Source organism: Crocodylus siamensis, chromosome 8 (assembly GCF_052110815.1).
Source record: "Crocodylus siamensis isolate JL-2025a chromosome 8, ASM5211081v1, whole genome shotgun sequence".
NCBI classification, from domain to species: Eukaryota; Metazoa; Chordata; order Crocodylia; family Crocodylidae; genus Crocodylus; species Crocodylus siamensis.
The window spans coordinates 55,172,296-55,193,746 of NC_143402.1; the positions used below are offsets into that span (position 1 = coordinate 55,172,296).

General features: G+C 45.1%; 1 protein-coding gene across 14 annotated transcripts in view; it reads left to right on the forward strand.

Moving 5' to 3' along the window:
- The first annotated feature begins 1,197 nt into the window (after positions 1 to 1,197).
- BRD4 (bromodomain containing 4) overlaps positions 1,198 to 21,451 on the forward strand; it is a 140,912-nt gene continuing 120,658 nt past the window's right edge. For 10 of the 14 annotated variants that reach the window (XM_090061425.1, XM_090061427.1, XM_090061428.1 and 7 more), the window contains exon 1: positions 1,198 to 1,425. The gene's annotated coding sequence lies outside the window, so the exon portion shown is untranslated. Of the gene's footprint in view, positions 1,426 to 2,326; positions 2,412 to 21,451 lie in introns of those variants that run through there. The other 4 variants (XM_090061438.1, XM_090061435.1, XM_090061431.1 and 1 more) reach the window with 4 other exon arrangements.

A 21,451-nucleotide genomic window follows, 5' to 3' on the forward strand; every position in this document is an offset into this window, starting at 1 on the left:
GTCCACTGTAACTCCCAAGCTCTCATTTCTGGGAAGCAAAATGCCACAGCGTGCAGCCCTGAGTCAGGATGCCAGGGTGGTTGTCTTTGGGGATTGCTGCATGCATATCAACTAAGACAGCCTCACTTATGGGGTTACCCAGAGCTGAGCTGGTCTCTGCCACCCAGAAAGTCGGAGGAGCTTTTTGTCTCCTACTGAAACTGCTAAGAGTGCTCAACTTTATGTTATTCTTAGATTTAAGAGTCACCCAAATGCTGGGCAGAATGGAGTCAGCAGATCTATGACCTGCCACGCATTTCAGTCTGGTGCCCTGCAGGGTTCTCCCTGGGCATGGTGCAGGTTGCTTGCAGCACAAAGGCCTCATCTCTGTTCACTGCATGCCCTGTTCCTGTCATGCACAGCATGCCCTGTGGAATGAGACCACTGCTCACAGTTCTGTAGCTGCAGGGGCTTCCCTACCCCTTCCCCACTACACTACTGCACACCTACCTGCAGGCCTTTTCCTCTACTTGACACACCCCCAACCATGTATCCCGGGCCCCCCCCCCCCCCCCCCCCGCCAGAGTAGTGCAGTGCCAGCTGCGGATACTCTTCCTACCCGAAGCAGTACCAAGGCCAGGCTGCACGAATCCTCTGCTGTTTGCAGTGTAGGCTGTCCTGTAGAGAATCCCCTCTCTTCAGCAGGGCAGTGTGACCCACTGCAGAAATTCCTTCCAGGCTGCAGTACCCAACTGGGAGCCCCAGCTACTACAGGGATTCCCCTCCCCTGCAGTCCCATGTGATGCCCTGTGTCCCCTGGCTGCTGAGAAGCCTTCCCGCTGCCCCTTGGCCGAAGAGCTTCCTTCTCCCCCTGCAGTGTATTACACTGCATCCCCAAGGGATGACCCCCAGTGCAATGCAATGTAGTGTGCCCTGGCCACATGGACTCCCCTTCCCACTGCAGCGTATTGCAGTGTCCTGAACTGCCGAGAGGCCCCCACCCGTGCGGTGCGGTAAGCCTCTGGCTGCTCAACCCCTCCCCTTCCCCTGTATTGCAGTGAATCCCCCGAGACTGCGCGGCCGCTCCACGCGCTGGAACGCCAGCTTGGAGGCCCCTCGCCCCGCCCCCACGCACGCCACGCCCCTCGGCGGCGGCCGGGGGCGGAGGGGCGTGGCCGGCGCGAGCCGCGGCCGTTGCGGCGGGGGCGTGGCCTGTGCGCCGTGACGCAGGGCGCTGCGTGGTGAGGTCAGTGCGGCGCCGCTGTCGGTCCCGCTGCCCCTCTGTATCTACCTCCCTCGCCGAGGGCCCCGGCCTGGTTCTTGCTGCTCCGGTGCCAGGTGGAGGAGACGTCTCGCTCGCTGGCCCCCGGCCCCGGCGGGAGGGCGGCGAAAGCGGCCAGGCCCAGCGCGGCCCGGCCGCCCTCCTTCCCGCTGCCGTCGCCTCAGGTAAGAGCCAGGCCGCGCGGGAGGGGAGCGGCTCCCTGGAGCGGGGGGCGCGGCCGAAGGTTGGCGGGGGTGTCGGTATTCACCATCCGCTGTTACGTTGTCCTGCCGGCGTAACCCGCATTGCGTCATGCGGCCGCTGCGTCAGGGAGGCTACGCCATCTACGCTGCGGCGCTTGCTTCAGGCTGAGGCCTGCTGCGTAAACGCCGTAGGCGATCCTCGCTCTTCTTGCGGGGCAGGGGGGCGCTACGCTGCGTGCATAGCAGGGAGGGGACTCTCAAGGCCACTGCTGCGCCGTTCACGTACCGCTCATCACGCGCCATCGGCGTAGGCCGGTAAGCTGCGCAGATGCTGCGCGAGGAGAGATGAAGGGGATCGGCTTTCTGTGCAGCTTACGCATTTTGCGCTGCCGGCGGTTGGGGCCCCTGCAGGGCTCTCCGTGGTTGACGTAGCAGCGCCTGGGCGCGGTGGCACAGATCGCGCTGGAGCGGCGGGAAGCGGCTGCAGGCGGCTCGCCTGGGCGGGGGCCGCAATTTGCGCAAGGGCGCTAGCACTTTGCGTGGGAGATCTTCGGCCCCCTCTCTAGGGTACGCCGCTGACGTAAGTCCATCTTTTCCGCGCGCGGCGAGTTACGTAGCTTACGTACGCCGGTTGCGGAGTGAACTGGAGGACGGCTGTTGTCGAGGGAGGAGAGGGTAGGTGCGCCGTTTGCGTAGTGCTGCCGTGACCTGGCGCGTGCTGAATAACTGAAGAGGTGCGCTGTTGGCGTAGGAGCACTCTTTGGGCCGCGGGTTGCGTAGCGGCGGCCCCGGGGTTCGGGCGGGCGGCTGCGCCGTTGGCGTAGTGGCGGCTCGGTGTCCGGGAGCGGGACCGCGGGGCGGGGCGGGGCGGGCCGCTGATGGCACTTCCTGCCGCCGCCATTTTCTCATCGAGCAGGAGGAGGAAGCGGCAGCGGCCCGGCCCGGACCCGCAGGGAGGGAGTGGGTGGGTGAGTGAGTGAGTGAGTGAATAAGTGCGGGGGGGGGGCTGCGTCGCGCGCCCCAGATCTGCTGCAGCCGCCGCCGCCGCCCTCAAAGCGCAGCGCGGAGCTCCCGGCGTGCTGCGGCCTGGCCCAGGCGGGGGGGAGCGGGGCCCGGCCGGTCGGTTCCTCCTTGCCCGGCCCCCGCCAGGTTTCCTGCGGCGTGGTGGGAAGAGCTGCCACACGGTCAGGACGGGCCAGGGAGCCGGGTCTGGTGCCTTGCAGTCTTCTCGAGCTGGTTTTAAGTGACCAGATGAAAAGCCTGTGTTGTAGTTGGGTGCGGAAGCACCGCGTCATATGGGTGTAGCCATCCAGCAGCGGGGGTGCCCAGCATGGAGAGCGCCTACAGGCAGTGGGAGTTGTCCAAGCCTTAGTCCTAATGCCCTGCGGCTTCATAAACTGCTTCCTGAGCCATGCTGCTGGAGCTGTGTAGGAAATGGATTCAGCTGCTTGTTTTGTGCCCTGGGTCACTGGAAAGTAGCTGGCAAGTTTTTTCCAGGTGCGCGCTTTGATAGCGTAATGTTTTCCCACAGGCTTCTGAAACATCAGTGTCCAACTCCTGCTAAGGGGAGAATGCTTGTGGATGCTCTCTTTCTGCAGGCCAGCTGCGTGCTGGCTCATTCACTTTGTCTGTGCCCCGAATGGCTCTATCACTTCCAAACAGATTTTGTTTTTTCAAATTGCTCTCTAGGTTGTACAATGACTCTAGCATTTAAATGCTCTTGTCAAGAACCAATTCTTGATGGCCAGAAATGGCCCTTTATTTCAGGCAGGAGACCTTGTAGTTAGCCAGCTTTTTCTCCCTCATCCCAGGCCAGCTTATGTGAAGGAAAGGAATATGGTTCAAATTACACTGAGAGGAGAATCAAAATTGATTGCCTATTTGTTCTTGAATGGCTTATGATTGACTGGTGAAGTCTTGTTAAAAAATAACCAGGGACTCTTGCAGTGTTGCTAAAGAGGTTAAAATGCATATTCCATTCTTGATGGTGCAGCAAAAGTGCATTTAATTGTATATGTAATACTTTGACAGCAACTCTTTATTTTAATGAGTATATTAAAAACAGGACATGCAGCTTATGATAATTTTTTGCTGTTTGTTATTGAACTGAATTGATGGCAAGTGTGTGTCAGGCGTACAGTTTTATATTCAAAACCTGATAATTTTGTTTATACTACTAGTTTTCCTCAATAAATGTTTTCACAGGTCATCTTTATTTTTAAAAATATACACAGATATATGCATCAGTTACTATTTGCTACACTTCTGAAGCTTGGTAGGTCCTTGAAGTCTGAAAACATTCCTCCGGAAAACTTGCTTTAATCTAAACTTGTAGTGTTACTGTTCAGAGACTTACTGTAGGTTTTTGTAAAAGCAGATTGCAGCCTAGTAGTGGGGAAAAAAATTAGGAAGTGGTATTGGTGTATACTGCAAGAGAAGTATGATGACAAAGGTAGGTTTTGTAGCAAATGTTTACTAGTTTGAGTAACTCTTGGACAAAAACTGACTTGTCACTAATGCTTATGTAAGATGCAGTTATAGTTGGTTTCAGATGGTTACCATTATATGAAAGGCATGTAAACATAACTCTAGGCTATTCTGGGTTTATTAGTATGTTTACTCTACTTCACATGTCAGTCTTCATAGCATAAAACAGGCTGAAGTGAATTAACTACTTTTACAGCAAGTTAATTTGATTGAATATTTATGACACAGTATTGTGGCTTTAATGTTCATTGTGAAATTTGCATCTGAAAATGCCTTTTAGATGTCTTAATGATACAGGCTTGCTGGTTTTTTGGTTGCAGCTATGTTGGAGTAAGGACAGAGGCAGGCATGTTTTTTTGGGTAAATGTGATATCTTTTATAGACCAGCTGAGTAGTTGGAAAAAAGTTCTTTGCAAGTTTTCAGGCACAGTCACCCTTCTTCAGGCATGGGGAGTCTCTGCTGGTCTGAGACTTCAAGGAATGAAAGAATCTTAATGATACAGGGTTGCTTTTAGTCAAATAAAATATTGAAAATTACAACCCCCATCCTCTGCATGGACATGGGTGTAACTTTATTGTATGATTAGCTTGAGTTCAGTAAGACTCTTAAAAGTAAGTGTTTGGAAAACTCTTATAAAAGGAAAGTGGAACAAAAATACTTGTTATTGAAAGTGAACCTCATCTTAGTGTTAATGCTGAAAAGCTTAGTGTTTTTAATATGTTAGAGGTCAGTGCTTTTTGAGAGACTGCAACAAAACCCAAAAAGGACTATTGATATAAGTAGTGCAGAATTTTTGATCTGGGTTTGTAATAGTTTAAAATCATAGTCTACCATTGAGTATAGTTATTGAAAGACCCTCAATGAATTTAAAACAGTTTCAACCTTAAAATAACTAGAAAAGGAAAACTGCCTTTGAAAGTGCATTCTTTTGCAGCCTCTGAAGACACATGATGGAAATGCTTAATCAAAATGAGCATAGTTAATAGTTGAGAGAGACACAAAAATCAGTGTCTCCTTCTGGAGCATTTACTTATGACTGCCAAATAACTGTTTCTTGCACTACTCAAATAGTAGAACACAACTTCTTTAAATAGAGGTGACTGGCTTGCAACTGAATTACTGTTGTCAGAAAACCTACCGTCTGTGTAAACAATATTTACATATATTCAAAAGTTGGTGCTGATTTTGCTGTGACTGGAAAGTAGCAGGTGTAGGAATTGATCCTCTGTTGGAAAAAGAGATGATAATCATAATGCTCTTGTCATTTAGCTGCATTTCAGTAAAAGTTGTTTTCACTGTTCTCAGTACCTCAGTACACACTCTTCTACACAGAATGATATGCTGTTGCTAGGCTTTTGATATTTATCACACTTTCTCCGTACTTTTAAAGACTAAATTGCTTTCTGCAGAGCTGTATTGGCTTACCTTTGTAGATTTTCATTAATTTAGATCACTCTGTCTGCAAGTTTCTCTTAAGCTGCAAAAATATTTGACCTTATTACTTGGGACTTGACAAAAAGAGAACCACTTCTTGTTTGGCTGATACAAAGTGACTGCTGAAAAAAGGATCCTGCAATTGGCTTTATGATGTAATTCTGTGGGTGGATCCCTGCATTTGTACAGAGCCCTAATACAGTCTGAGGATAGACTCCTGAGATCACAGTGCATTGCATCATGGGATCAAGATCATAGATATTAGATATGTTCTTCTGCCCTTCCAAATCTGACAGTATATCTAAAATAAACCAATAGTGCTATTGCTGCAGGAAGTTGCAAGCTTTCCTTATAGCCAAGTTGCTGCGTTGTCATGAAGTGGTCGTCATCTTCATCACTACTTATTCTGACCAATGAAACATTGAAATGCATGGAAAGTGTAGAAACCTACATGCTTGTCAGAAAAGTAAGCAGCTCCTTTAGCATTATCTTGTGCACAGTACAATTGTTTGTGAGCATTACAAAATCCCTCTGAGAAGATGCTTGCAAATAAAGCATGGCTTCAACCTACTGAAATTGGCAGAAGCAGAGCAATTGGATCCTGTTAAGCTCCAGGCTTGTTTTGGTGCACTTTTTTCTGCTGCTTTTGACCTCTTTTTGAGTGTGGCAAAGAGGAGATGATTCTCACTTGGTCAGGAAATCCAACTTGGACCCTGTAGTTTGTGAAGCCCACAGACTATCCACTGCTAATAGCTACAAGTTAGAATTCGTTGAAGATGGGGGTTTATCAATAGAGATTTTGGGGTCTGATACCAACAGCTGATATGCCTCCTTAAAAATCAGCTAATACTGATCTGATTACCGATATGCAGCTCTTTAGTTTTAAGAGCTGCATTCAGCTGGGAAGTCTGGTGTGGTGGAAGGGGTGTGGGCAGATCAAGGTCCCTGCAGTGAGGGAGGGAATGGGGTTGGGCCATGGGATGCGGGACAGAGCCAAAAGTGGTACATCGAAGGGTGGAGGTGGGTGTGTGCCTCCCTGGATCTCTGCAGCACGGGGCAGGCTGCATCTGTGGGATAGAGGGGGCACAGGACATAGGTGTGGCTCATGGGGGGGCTGCTCCTGCCCTTGCGAACTGCTCATCTGGTTTTTGTCTGGCTACTCCTGCCACTTGCTTGGGGGCGGGGGGGAGAATGTGGCCCTGGATTTGCTTGGCTGGGTAGAGCCTTGCCCCGCCCAGGTCTGGGGGCACACACCCCTCCTATGCCCTCCTGGATGAGTGGTGGGAGCCGCCTTCCCTCTCAGTGAGCTGTGCCCTGGGCCCCAGCAGCCCTGGCCCCAGCCCCACACCCTCCCTCATTGGGGGGGCCTTGATCTGCCCCCCATGCCTCTCCCTTTACCTCCTCTACCGCACCAGACTTACCAGCTGCACGAAGCACTCTACACTGCCGACTCTGCTCCTCGCTGCCTACCTGCTGCACTGCGGCTGTGCACATGTACGTATTTTTTGGACAAATTATCGGCTGCATTGGGCTGTTTTTTGATGCAGAAAATTTTCTTTGTATCAGTGCCGATCCGATATTAGGCTGAAGCATTGGTGCACCTCTAGTTGAAGACTCAACGTGTAAATATGGGGGAGCTCAGTGGTACACTAATGGAGTGCAGGAGGAGAAGAGGATGAAAGACTAGGTAAGAAACTAAAACGGGCTAGTACTGAAACATACTTGGTACACATTTGTTTCCTCAGCTGCTGGCCCTCAGTGTATGGTGGAAGATGCAGCTGATTTAAAAGCTATGCACGGTCCCTCCAGATTCTATCTGATGGCAGGTTGTTTGAGGCTGATTCCTGTGAAAATGTTGTAAAAGAGTGTCAAACGCAGTTAGGTGGGACATCAGTTGGCCTTTTGTCATTAGTGTTGCCTATGAAACCCCTTGACCTTGAGGGAGAATTCATATCAATCTCTGCTTTTCTGGCTAGTAAGGGTCTTGAGTTTTTAAACGTGGAATGTTAAAGAGTGGGTAGAATCCCTAGGTATTAATTAAAAATGTGTCATGCTGACCTCCTGTATTTCCTTGATTCATATTTACTGAGAAGTAAGGATTCTGCTGTTCAGCTGTAAAGTGACTTCTGAAAAAGGATCAAATGGGCCTGGATGCCAAATCTTATATGAGCAGGTTGCTGCATGAATTGCCAGAGCATTCTGAGGGAACTGGTAGACTCTTGCATAATAGTGCTAAATAGAACAGGATATCTGTTCTTTAAACTTTACCATAAATCATTCCTTTGTGGCAAAAGTATTGTACTAATTGGAGAAAAATCAGCATTGCTTTGTGCTTTTGCTCTTGTGCTTGAATAATGCCTATCCCAACAGCAAAAACAAGTGCTGAGCTCAACCTCAGAATTCCTTGGAAGGAGGTGAGAAGGTGAACCTGACTTAACAAGATACCTTGACTACCCTTTCATGTTTTTTCAGAACTTTTGGGTAGATCATTCAAAGTCTTGTAAAGGATCTTTTTGAAGAGGGCAAGCATCTTGGCTGACCTTAAGCCTGCTTTAAGTTTTTTGGTCTTGGTTGCATAGGAAATATACTGAAATTACTATTTGAGTCACCAGAGTAAACTAGAAGTTTGATACCAGGGTGACAGGCAAGGAATAATGACATAAACCTGCTGCAGTAACTTCAGAGCTATAGGCCAGACTTCTAAAGGTACTCGCTCATTCAGTCATTACTGTATTAAATGGAGCAGTGCCCAAATATTTCAAAATGTGGTGAAGGTAGTTTGTCATTCAGAAGAGAATGCAATTAGTAAGCCTTTGGGTAACTTTAGGTTCAAATGACTTAAATTGCATTGTACCAAAAAAAAAAAATTCTTTTTTTTTTTTTAATTTACAGACCACTTAAGCAAAGGTCTTGAGGATTACTGTATAACCAGTGAGTTTCCTTCATTTTGCTTAGGTAAAATATTAGAAATTAACATATTATGGTTTGAAGCACCAGAGTGTGTTAACCTGGATTTCATAGAAAGGGCTGAGTCATTCATTTTCATTCATAATAAATCCAATATTGTGATGTGTATTTCAGTTTATGAAATCAGTAGCCTTTACAGTTCAGTAATTTTTTTTCATGTAGGAATAAATGGCTGCGTGTTAATTAAATCAGTGGCTATATATAGAAATGTGGACCTTGAAAACGCTTTTCAATTTGTGAGAGAGCCCTGAGAATTTGCAACATGGATAATAATTTGTACCGTAGAAGGGATCTTCTCAAACAGAAACCAACAATCTTCCTGCCTGCACGCTCCCCAAATGTCACCTTGAATCGAGGTCACTGTTAATCTGTGTGTATAGTTATTCTACTTTCAGTGATGGTAAATGATTGAACACTGCTTCTGTAAGAGCTCTGAATAGTGGTCTAGATACTAGAGCTGGCTCTTTGCAGACTTCAGAAGACAACATGGCATCTTCCTGACAAAAAAATTGTTGTACCCAAGAGCATCAGGACCTTACTTCTTAATGCAAGTTGACACTTCTTGTAATGGATTGGTTAGCTCTTCTCTTCTTCCCATGTAGTGGATGGCTTGATTTAGCTTGTTGAGTTTTGTGCTTCTGATACTAAATGGAATAATCCATCCTGATACTAAATGGAATAATCCATTCTGAACACAGAGAAATATCTATTTCAGAAATAAAATGGCCCATAAAAAATGACAATGACTGTATGTATATTGCTAGCAGTAAGAGAAGACTGCTGGATTTCTATTTGATACCTAGCAACTTGCCACCAAGTTTCAGATGATATGCAAGAAGGAACTCCAAAGATGCGGTGACTCTGCTTTAACTGGTATCTTGCTAAACCCAGTGTTTTATCGTCTTTATATGTCATTAATACTGGGGCTTGTGGGTACAACTTCTTCACCCACAAAGTAAAAGGGTAAGCCATTGTCAGTCTTCTATATTAGGTCTTTATCTTGAAATAGGCATACAGACGTGCACATTTTAGAACCGCAATGTTTTGCTAAATACTACTGTTTTTTGCACTTGTTGCTAGCTAATCCTTTTCAAAGGAGTTGGGTTGTTTAGCCCTGTTTCTAAGTATTTTGCTTCCCCTTTTTGGGGGGAGGGGGTGTTTTCCCCAACACTTGGTTTTTTCTTGCAACCAATTACTCTGGCTGCCTATATATTGTCTGCCATGCATAAGTAAGGTTACTAATTTGTAACCCTTTTTTTTCCCTCCTGAATGGCTGCTATTAGTGTAACTATGAAGCCTAAGCAAGAAGCAAAATGGCATCTATCATGACAAAATGTAGTATATTGCTAAAGGTGGAAAGTGGAAACTGTTCAGATAGCAATGAAGACTCACCAAGTACTCTGAAACATGACACTTTGTGTGTGGCATCTTGAGATTAAAAACATGAGTGGTTTTTTTTGTTTTTTTTTTTTGTTGTCAAAACTGACACATTTAAAAAGGCAATTCTTTAATATTAAACTTGTCAAACTCCCCTCCCCACACCACTGGAATCTTCCATTCTAGAAACCTGTTGAGCATTAGCAGCATGTATGTATTAATGTCTTACCTACTTGCCAAACATACAGAGATTAGAATGCATATGCCAGGCTTGTAGGGGAATTCAGGATCTTGTTCTGGGAAACTAGATTACACTTATGTAGCATTACCCTGAGACAGCAGTCTGTGTTAGCATTATTGAAAAATTGAATTTCAGGGAAAATGATCCAGAAGTTTTTCTTTTTACAACTTCTTTCGATTCTTTCTTACTAGTTTCTGAACTTCTTGCAGTGCTAATGCCTTTAAATAGCTGTCAGATTTGTAGGAGAGGTACTCGTTGTATGTTAACTTGGAATCCAATCTATAGAGAAACTCTTGACTACATATGTATTGATCTGCGAATGCCAAATTCTTTAAATGCAGACTTAATTATATTATTCTTGCGCTCCAAAGGGACAAGTTGGAGTATTCAACATTTATGCCTTAATGTTTAATTTTAGACCTGCCTCTGGATCTGCCTGCCTCTCCACACCTTTGCTTGCTGTTGAATTTGGGGTCCTTGGTTACTGTTGCTAGTTAATATCAGCAGCAGGGGGAAAGGGGATGAGTACTAGTGGTGTTCATCTTCTTGAGTTCTGGAGCTGTACATACACAGCAGCTTTGGCATCTGTGCTGACAAGCTGCTGCCCTGCCACTAGACATAGGTTTTTCTGGTCTACAGGAAGCCCCTCAGTCTGCACCCAGCCCAAGAGGGCCAAATTTATTGATCACCCTTGATTTCAGTTGTTTTTAAAATATGAATTCTTTCAAGGTCCAGCATAACTCGAACAGGTTGACTTTCATACTGAAGGTTAAGCTTTTTTTTTTTTTTTTTTTTGAGAGAGAGAATGTAGGGAAAGGCGAAGCAGTATACCTCCCTGGAGGCTGACATTGGCTCCAAAGATAAGCAGCTTGAAACCCTCTGGGTCAGGCTGGGGGGCAGCAAGGTAAGAGAAACCTACCTGTAGGCATTTACTACAGGCTACCAATCAAAGGGGAGGAGCTGGATCTGGAGTTCTTTTGAGAACTGACAGAGACAGCACGTGCAAGGGACTTAGTTGTCATGGGTAACTTCAGTTACCCTGACATGGGTAGGAAGGAACACTTGGCTAGATCAGATTGTTCATGCAGTTTCCTGACTCTGATTGAGGAACTCTCCCTGACCCAGGAAGTGCAAGGGCCAACCAGAGGCAACAATCCTAGACTTGGTCTTGGCCTAGGGAGATGATCTGGTGTGTGGCTTGAACAATGAGGGTAACTTGGGCAACAGTGACCATGAAATTATCATGTTCATTGTCCGCTGCAAGGTTAACACATCAACCAGCAGGATTAAAGTCCTGGACTTCAAAAATGCTGACTTTGACAGGTTCAGAGCATTAGGAGAGGTGATGTGGGTGGGACCAGGTAGGCAAGACAAATGGGGTGCACAAAGAGTGGTTGTTGCTCAAGGATATGATCCTCAAAGCACAAAAGAAGATTGTTCCTGCAAGGGGGAAAGGCAGCAGAAGGGCTAGCAAGCTTAATAGGGACATTGCAGTCCGCTTAAAGAAAAAAAGAGGTGTATGCACAGTAGAACTTAGGGATGGTCCTCAAGGAGGACTATACAACAGTGGTCAGCACTTGTAGGGAAATGATTGGGGAAAGACAAGGCAGTGACAGAATTTATGTTAGCTATGGGAGTCAAGGACAATAAGAAGTCCTTTAGGTATGTAGGCAGCAGAAGGAAAACAAATAGAAGCTTGGGGCCCCTACTTAACACCTCAAGGAAAAAACTGAACTCCTGAATACCCACTCTGCTTCAGTATTTCACTGGACCAAGGGAAAAAACAAGCAAGATAAAGCTCATAGGGGACATGCTGGGACTGACAGCCTCTCCACTGTGGATGCTGTGTGGTTACAATACTAAGTAGAAAAGCTAGACATTTATAAGTCAGCAGGATGTGAGAGACTCCATCTGAGAGTGCTGAAGGAGCTGGCTTAGGTCTTCATAGAACCCCTGACAGAACTCTTTCAGAATTCATGGCGTACAGGGGAAATCTCTGAGGATTGGAAGAGGGCCAACACTGTGCCTATCTTCAAGAAGGGGAAGAGGGAGGACCCAGGCAACTATAGGCCAACCAGCCTCTATCCCAGGGAGAATCCTGGAAAAGCTCATTAAAGGATCTATGTGCAATATACTCCCAGAAGGTAAGGTTCTGAATGACAGCCAGCATGGCTTTGTCACAGTTAGGTCTTGTCTCACCAATCTCATCTCCTTCTATGACCAGGTCTCTTGCCACCTGGACAGGGGAGACATGGTAGACATTATATACCTAGACTTTCAAAAGGCTTTTAATCTAGTATTTTTGTGGAAAAACTGGAAGATTGTGGGCTCAGCTGCTTGATGGTTAAGTGGGTGGGAAACTGGCTACAGGGTAGGACCCAGAGAGTTCTCATGAACAGGTCTGTGTCATCCTGGCACGAAATGGCCAGTGGTGTCCCTCAAGGGTCTAGACTGGTGCTTTTCAACATCTTTATCAATTATTTGGATGGGGGAGTGAAAAGCTCGCTGACCAAGTTCGCAGATGACACCACGTTATGGGGCAGTGTGGTCATGTCTGAAGATGGGCGGTAGATACAGGAGGACCTGGACAGATTCAAGAGTTGGGCAGACCACAACCAGATGGAGCACCTTACACTTGGAAGTGTCAAACTTCATCTGGGGGCAAACAACCCTCAATATGCATGCATACATGCTTGGTGGTGGCAGCTTGACTTGCACCATGGCTGAAAGGGACCTAGGGGTAATGATTTGACCATCATATGAATATAAGCCATCAGTGCAAGGCAGTGGTCAACAGGGCAGACAACACGCTGGCATGCATCAACTGATGCATCTTGTATAAATCTAAGGAACTGGTACTCCTGCTGTACTTGGCACTAGTGAGTCCACAGTTGGGGTACTGGGTCCAATTCTGGTTGCCACACTTCAATAAGGATGTGAAAAAAAGAGGGGGTCCAGGAAAGAGCCACCCGTATGATTGGAGACTTGCAAAGCAAGCCATATGAGGAAAGGCTGAGGGAACTGGGCCTCTTTAGCCTAAAGAAGAGAAGGTTGAGACAGGACTTGGTAGCAACTTACCACTGTATCAGAGTACATCAGGAGCTCAGTGAGCAACTCTTCACTAGGGCACCCCTGGGGAAGACCAGGACCAATGTGTACAAACTCCTGGAAGATCACTTCAGGCTTAATACCAGGAAAAATCCTTCACAGGGTGTCCAGACTGGAATAAAGTCCCTCCAGAGGTGGTGCAGTCCCTACCCTGGAGGTTTTCAAGAGGAGACTAGATAGTTGTCTTGCTGGGGTCACCTAACCCCAGTTGGCTTCCTGCCTAGTGCTGAGGGGGCTGGACCCAGTGATTTGCAAGGTCCTTTCCAGCCCCTAACAGTCTATGAATCTATGAAACGTGCATGTCATCAGGGCTCTTGTGTCTCAGCTCTTGTCTAGACATGACATGTTGTACATATTCTGTAGTTTCCTGTAGCACAGGCTTGCCCAACTTGCGGCCCGCCAAGGCATTTTCTGTGGCCCTGGTGCTGCAATGGGAAACGAAAGTAAACATGATTTACTTTTGTTCCTACTCCTTGTCCCTCCTCCAGCCCCTCAGCAGCTTCCTAATGGCTGCTGAAGGGCTGGGGAAGGGAGAAGGTTCCCACATGCACTGTGTCATCTTGATATTGCCGACGTGGTGCGTGTGGGAAGAGGAGTAGCCGTGTGCTGCTCGGGACAGGATGAGCCCAGCTGGGGCAGCAGGGGCTCAGCTGCACCCCCCCCGCAGCTGGTCAGTCCCGAGCGGCACACGGCTCCACCGCTGCTTCTGCTGGCTGGTGCAGAACCTGGCTGGGCTCCTCCTGTCCCCAGCAGCTTGTGGGGACATGGCTTCAGCTGCATGCTGCTTTGGATGGGACAGACCCAGCCAGGTCAGCACTGGCCAGGAAAAGTGGCATGCAGCTGAAGCTGGCTTCTCATGTGCTGCTGGGGATGGGAGGAGCCTGGCCAGATCTGCACTGGCCAGCAGAAGTGGTGGCGGAGCTGTGTGCAGCTCAGGACTGACCAGTTGCGGACAGGGGGAAGTGCAGCTGAACCCCTGCTGCTCTGGCTGGGCTTATCCTGAAATTCATTTAATGTTTGTAAAATGCTTGGAGAGCTCTATATAGATGCAAAATATATTTTGACTTATTTGGTTGGCAACTTGGGCTGAGATTTTTCAAAGCTGAGTCAAAAGGCCAAAATGAATGGGATTTAGAGGGCTCCAAATCTTTTATGACAACTTTGTAACATGCCTATCTACCCCTTTTTTGCAAATCTCAGCCATAGTTTGGAAGCTCAGCTAAAGAATATAAGAGCTTCTGAACATAAGAGCATAAAAAGTGTCATGCTTGGTCAGCCCCATGGTCCATCTAGCTCAGTGTCCTGTCCCAAACAGTGGCAGAGGTGGATGCTATAGAGGGAGAGTTTTGAACTGGTTAGACCTATTTCATTGTCACTTCCTGCAACTTCACTGGTGTCAAAAGTCACATGACATCACTTCCTGATGCGATACCACTTCCTGTGAAGTCTTTGAACATGGCTCGCCAGCTCACTGGGTGATAAAAAGTTTGTGATCCAGCCCCACATTCAAAAAAGTTGGACATCCCTGCCCTAGCATGATTTTTTTATCATACTCTGTCCAAACAAGTTCTTCAGTGATGTGAATCTGATGTTGCAAGTTGTATCGTGTTTCTCAAGGTTTGCTTTCCTGTCCCTCTGTTAACATTTACCAAGTTCAGGGGGGAATTGTACCAGCTCAGTTATTTTGCACTGTGTGTGGAGGTAAGGTTACAATGTTCAGGGTAAAAATAAGATGTTTTATTGTTCTGTGTAGTGTAGAAATAGCTTCTTTAGCCATGCAATTTCATTTTTAATACCCAGAACTATACCTGGCCAGAAGACTAGTAGAAATTTTCCAGCATTGAGGCAGGTTTTTAACCTCTGACTGTTTCCAGTCATCCACACTTTTTTTCCTGTAGAATAATTCCTCATCTGATTGATTTTTATAGGTCAGCAATACCAAGTGGGGCTGCTTCTACCAAGGTAGTTCAGTTGGAAGCTGCAGATCCCCATGCTCTGGATGGAAACCAGAAAGCCTAGATGGGATTTCAAAGCAATTTACTGAGCTGGAACTTCACTCAGCCAGAAAACAATAGTGGGAGAAAATCATAAGGTGTAAAGTGGCCTATGAGGAGGTTAAACATAATAATAGCAAATCGAGGACCACATGGTGACATGCATAAGGAAGCAAGTCTAGAAAAATTGGAACATGCCAGGCATAGCCACAGAATTCATTAATGTTCACGTTCCTGTGGTAACAGAATTGAGCTATATATCTGTACTGTAGAATTCCTGAACATGAGAACTGGGAGTTTCTTAAACTGCTTGGTGATGTGCATTAACAGGGAATAACAACTGTAACTGATGTGCCTGTGAGAGCTCGGAGCAGGTGTGGACAATCATTTGGGCCTGCAAGCCACATAGGGAGTTTTGCTGATCTATTGCAGGCCAGGTCAGTCCACTCTTCTCCCACTCCCCAGTGCAACAGTTCACCAAAACTTCCTATGTGGGACTATGGGCAGGTGGGGAGTGGTGTTCGGGAGTGGGATGAACGGGTGAAGCCTGGGGTGGTGATGGTGTGGGGTTGTGACTGTGCTCCTATGTCAGGTATGGGTTTTGTGGACAGGAGCATGCTGGGAGCGGATTACAGCTCTGCCCAGGCCCCGGCCCCGGATGCAGTTCTCTGGGGCCAAGTCAGGGCCGAGTCTAGGGGTGGCAGCCGGAAGGAGCTGTTGTGCATGCCCTGCGGGCAGTGGGACTGGCCACATGTGTCATGGCCTGGACTGCCCCCTGTGCTTGCGACTGAGGGACCTGCTGCGGTTCTGTTCCCTGCCCTGTCTGGGCAGTGTCTGCCCTAGCTGCACTCCCTCCCTCACTGAAGGGGCCTTGACTTGTCGTGTCGTGTTGTCCTGTCCGGGATGGAAATTGATAATTTAAACAAAATTATTTTTAAAATCTTTTGTAATTGTTTACATTTTTATTATCACAACCAATGTTGGGGGCTGACCCTACCATAATGTATTAAAACACTTTATATAAAATACTTAGCTTTATATTTACTGCTAGAACTTTAGAGGGATTCAAACTACCGAACTGATGGCACTAGCTAAGCAGGTGGAAAACCAGTTCCAATTGATAAACAAGCTTTTGACAGGAGTGGTTGCTTATGTTTGTGGCAAGAATGTTTCTTTTCTTTATTTCAGTTTTTAATTATTTTAGTTGGATGACTAGTTCTTTCAGAGTTGAGAGAACCACTAGGCGGTTGAAGAAAGCCAGAAAGCTTTTTTTTTTTTTGTGAGTGTCTCAAAACTACATGTAAGCCTACTAGTTCTAATATCTTGAAAGTTAATCTAATCTAAACTAGACAATTAAGATTAAACACTGCTTTCTATTTAGAAGCTCTGCTCCCAGCTGTCTCTCTTTATAGCATCTGTTGAAGTAAGTAAGGTCTGGCTTATGCACTTCTACTTTGGTTACTTCAGGGGTAGGCAACCTTTTCAGGGTGCAGGTTGAAACAACCCATACCAGGTCAGAGGTGAGTGGATGGGCTGTAGGCTGCCAATTCATGAGTTGGAGGTGCAGCTCTACCCTGCCTTATTAACCATAAACAATCTGTTCAATATATGGTTTGCTTGGTGTTTTTGGTTTTTTTCTTTAAGAAACTTGAATAGAGCATTTTTATATGCATTGTTTTAAAGCTTAATGGTTGTGAGCAGGCTTATGTGCAACACTGTAATCTGTTGGACTACTAAAGAGTAAACTTTTGGGAGCCAATCCAAATGTTGGCAACTGCAATATCTGATATTTCATGTTGAATACTGGTCTGAGAGGAAAATGTTATTGCATCAGCCCATCTTCTGGTAGCTATAGTAATACTGACCTTTAATATAAAATGCTTTTTATCCATCATGCATGCTGTCAAGAGAAAGTGACTAAAATTGCTGTCAAACCAGGTTACTGTAGTGCAGTGAATTCTTTTTACTTATGAAAAAGAAGCATTTGCTGATCTAACGTGCAGAGAGAAGAGATGTATTACTTCCTCAGCCGTGTTCATTCATAAGTTCCACAAGCATTGCTGTTCCTGTTACAGACTGAAATGGGGAAGAATTCATGAAGGAAATGTGTAGTTAGCATGAGCATTGTATATAGGTTTCTAATGAACACATAGTGAACATTGGTAGCCTGGCTAAAGTATTGCAGGTTTTTTTGTTTTGGTGATACGTGAATAGGAATTTAGATAAGTGTGCAGTGTGTGACATCCCTTCCCCCCTCCTTCCCCCCCCCTTTATGTTCATAACAAACATTTTTTAAATGCAAGTTGTATACAAGTTGAATGGCCAGTTAAACGTGAGGGAGTCTGATTGCATTGCTCTCAAACAGGGGTGGGCAAAACGGTGGATCTGGCCAGCGGTTTAACTCCATTTCCCGGCAGCCCCTGCCTACCAGACTCTGGCTGGTTTCCATGGAGACCCCAAGAGTGGCAGGGCCATGGCAGGCAGGGTCAGGATTTCCATGGACATCAGCCTGAGCAGCGCTGGCAGGGTGTGTGGCTGGACAAGGGGGGTGCTGTAGGGCTGGGACTGGGATCTTACAAGGCTGTGCGCCCTGGGCGGGTGGGCAGAGGCTGTTGGGAAATGGTGTGCTATTGGTCTAATGTGGCTGCAGGCTAGACTTCGACTGCCCCTGCTCTAAAACATTAAGGAAAAAGTATGCCATTCAGGTCCAAGAGCCATATTGGTGTAGTACTTTTCTCCAAAATGAATCATTTTAGTAGTTCCCTTCCCCCCCTTTCTTTCCTTTTCTGTTTTTTGTTTTTGATGGCTAGTTTCATTTTTCTTTCTATAGAGATGCAGGCAACCCCTGCTTAGTGCTCTTAATTGGTTCCTGAAAAAACAAGTGTTTAAGTTAAATGAATGTTAAGCAAAACCAAGTTTTTTAACAAGCCAAGATGACAACTGCAAGTGTTATTTTTTAATGACCCAAGGGGGGGACCATGAGCGCTATAGTGGAACTTGCTAAGCACTAAGTGGAATTGGGTATCCATTTAAAAGGAGTGTTTATAGTGAAACAGTGTTAAGTGGGGGTTACCTGTATATTTCTTTCTTTAGTCTTTTCACTACTATTAATTTTACTTTTCCTCAACACCATTCAGTCATGTTGCCATTTGCTCTAGAGCAAAACAGATCAGTTTTTTTCCCTCTAGGTTTCCAGAATGAGTCAGGGAATTAATGCCAGGCAATTTTACTGCGTAGGGTTTGGTCTAGGCAGTTTTGGATTGGGAAACTGAAATGGACTAAGTTTTATATAACTTTGACTTGAATGCCATTGCTCCAATGGCAGTACTTTGCGCACACACAAGTGGCAGTGGTGCAGTTCTTTCCATGGGATTGTCCTGCAAGGGGATTTGGAAACAAGAAACATGCAGAATATTTGATAGGCTTAGTGACATTGCATCAAAATAATTCTTATATGTGCATTTAGATACCAGTTTCCTCAAATGCACTAGTTTTAGTTGCATTTCTTTCTAGATGTGAAGAATTATAATTCACTTCAGAAACCTGCACAGAAGACTCTCAGACATAAGTTAAAATGCTAAACATATATAAACAAAGTAAGATGCCTAAGTGAGCTCAATTTTGGAAAGTTATGGCACGTAGTTCTCCGTTACACAAGGGTCTTCATAAGATGCTGTGGGAGTGGGAAGAGACATTAAAGGAGGTAGAAATAACGGCTAATTACAGTACCCAAGCAAGAGGCTTCTCTGACTTACAAAATTGGCAAGATGGTTGTGTGCTACTTCTGCTTGTAGCTCCCTGTATAGGGGAAACAAAGACAGCTTCCTTTATTGTGATTAATTTCTTCTTTCTGGAGAACTAAGAAGCTGCATATAAAGTTAGAGCAGTGGCTTCCAACCTTTTTTCATTTGCAGATCCCTAAACTTCAAATGGAGGTGTGGGCCCCTTTGATCTGCAAGTGTGGATGTTCATGTAATTTTGATTAGTCATCCTTTGTGATCCCTTTAGACATGGTCTGTGGCCCCTGGGAGTCTGCGGACCACAGCCTGAAAAACACCGAGTTAAAGCTGTCAGAAGGCTACCCTGATCCTCTGGCTGGACTTAACACCACTATAAGGAATACAACGCTAGTTCCTCCATTTCCATTCTTGTCTCTAGCTTAAAATCCAGAATTCATGGAGATCTTGTTGGTTGGTTGTTACTTTAATTTAGGTTATGTAAATAATAGTGGGTCGAAAATATATAGATACAGATCTCTTGTTTTGCAGAGTGACTATAGTGTGTGTGTGTTTGTCGCTTTCCAAAAAAAGAGATATATATGCTCTTTTTTCTGAGTCTTACTTTTTTTTTCAGCTCCAACTTCAAGAGCCAGTACTAAATGGAGTGTATCAAAGTCTTTTGTGTTTGCAGTTATGGGCTGCCTAAGTTCTAAACACTTCTGAAAAATCACTTGGAAACATTTGTGTCAATGTTCATGTCTTAGTGAAAAATAATCAAGATGTGAAGCACGTTTTCTTGGGAAGTGTATCTTTTGTTGGTGTGCCAGTTTGCTTTGCCCTTTTTGAGGGGCATCAGATAAATGGTGCAGTATTCATGAAATTAGTCACCAGCCACTTGTTTTACTTGTTTATAAACAAGTGGATATATGTCATTTAAGGATCTTGAAAACTGCATTCACAGAAGTTGTGTTTCACTGGGATGCTACTTAATAAATCCGCGTCCTCTGGTCTGTGGCTTAATTTTCTGTGCTTTTGTAGCGTTGGAGTGATTAAACTTGGATTTGCGTAAGCAGTCTGCCACTGAGTAGATGATGAAACAGACAGCAATAAGACCAGCTTTGAAAACGGCTGAAGTCCTCCAGCAAACAAGCTGCTATGTCCTTTTAAGTGTTGTGATGTGATTATATAACTAAAAATGAATCATTATAAAACCTCAGCTATTTAACTTCCTCTTGTAAGTTAGTGCTTCTAGTCTGAACTTACTGCAATACCTTATTTCATATCTATAAAAGAAAAAACCTTTACTTCCTGGAAGAATAAGAATCTCTGCTTTTATTTTTAAAGTTTGTTCTGCTCATGGTTGCAGAGTAAAGTTTGAAAACATGAGTTGTGTTTTAAGGACACAAATATTAAAGTAAATGATTTAACTCTAAAATCTCATCTTGTATTTTGAAGGCAAGATATTGTATATATTTTTAGTGATTCAGTGCAACTGTACTTGATTTTATGCTCCTCCCATAGCAGTAAATGTTCAGTAGTGTTGGTATTTTAAATTGTGCCAGCTTTGCAGTTCCTCATCTACAGCCTCTGGTTAACCTGGTCTTGAATTTCATTTTTAATTTTTATATTGTCAATTTGAGTGCTGAGATTATTGGAGATGGCTGTTTGATTCTGTTACCACTAATTCTGAAATAGAGCGTAGCAAGGTGACCTGCAGTCTTGCCTTCCTTTGTATCCTTCTACAGGCAACAGCCACCTGTACATCTCAACCACTAGTCCTCTTGATATTTTCCATATTCAGAATTTCCTAGTCAAATTCTGCTAAAGCTGCACCCACTGCTTGTGCTTGGTTGAGGAAATTCCCACAATACTTTATCATAATTCCCTTTTGTGGAAGGCCCATTTTGCATGTAAACCACAGGATACTGTGGATAAATAAACATTTTTTTTAAATCACGTCAGTGAGTAGTTGGACCAGAACTTAAATCTTGTGTTTTGGTGGCTGTTGGAAAGGGCCTGTTTCTTCATTCAGCTGATGTCCTGCATGGGCCCTTTCAATGACTTGAGGTAGAAAAGGATTTCTTGGGGTGATATCTTTTATTGGACCAACTGTGTAGTTGGGATGAAGTTAGATAAGCTCTCAAATGCAAGACTTTCTTTGTCAGGTGTCTCAGAGCTGACAGAATGTCTTGCATTTGAAAGCTTGTTCAACTTTTATCCCAGCTACATAAGGTGGTATTGTTTTTATTGAACCAACTAAGAAATCCTTGCTTCACAATTTCTGGACCGTCATGATTACAATATTGGTCTTACATTTTACATAGAAAAGCTCTGTTTCAAAGCTTTGTGGCAATGATGCTTCTTGATTCCTGTATAGAGACTCCTCACTTGAATCTGTCTTTTTTATTCTGCATTAGTTAAAAAATGTGAAGCCAGTGGAAGTTTTCCACATGCAGGCCTTCAATGAAGCTTGTGTTCTGCTGGTTTTCCAGTCCCTACAGTATGCTTAGAAACCCAACTTACTTAAACGTACTTGATTGATCTTCCTCAATATTAGTAGGTTAGAGTTGGATCATTTCAGATAAACCAAGAAGTTCAAGCATTTGAAAGCTTGTCTAGCTCTGCTACATGGTTGGCCCAATAAAATATATCCTTGCCTTTCAAGTTAAAAAGTTGTTCT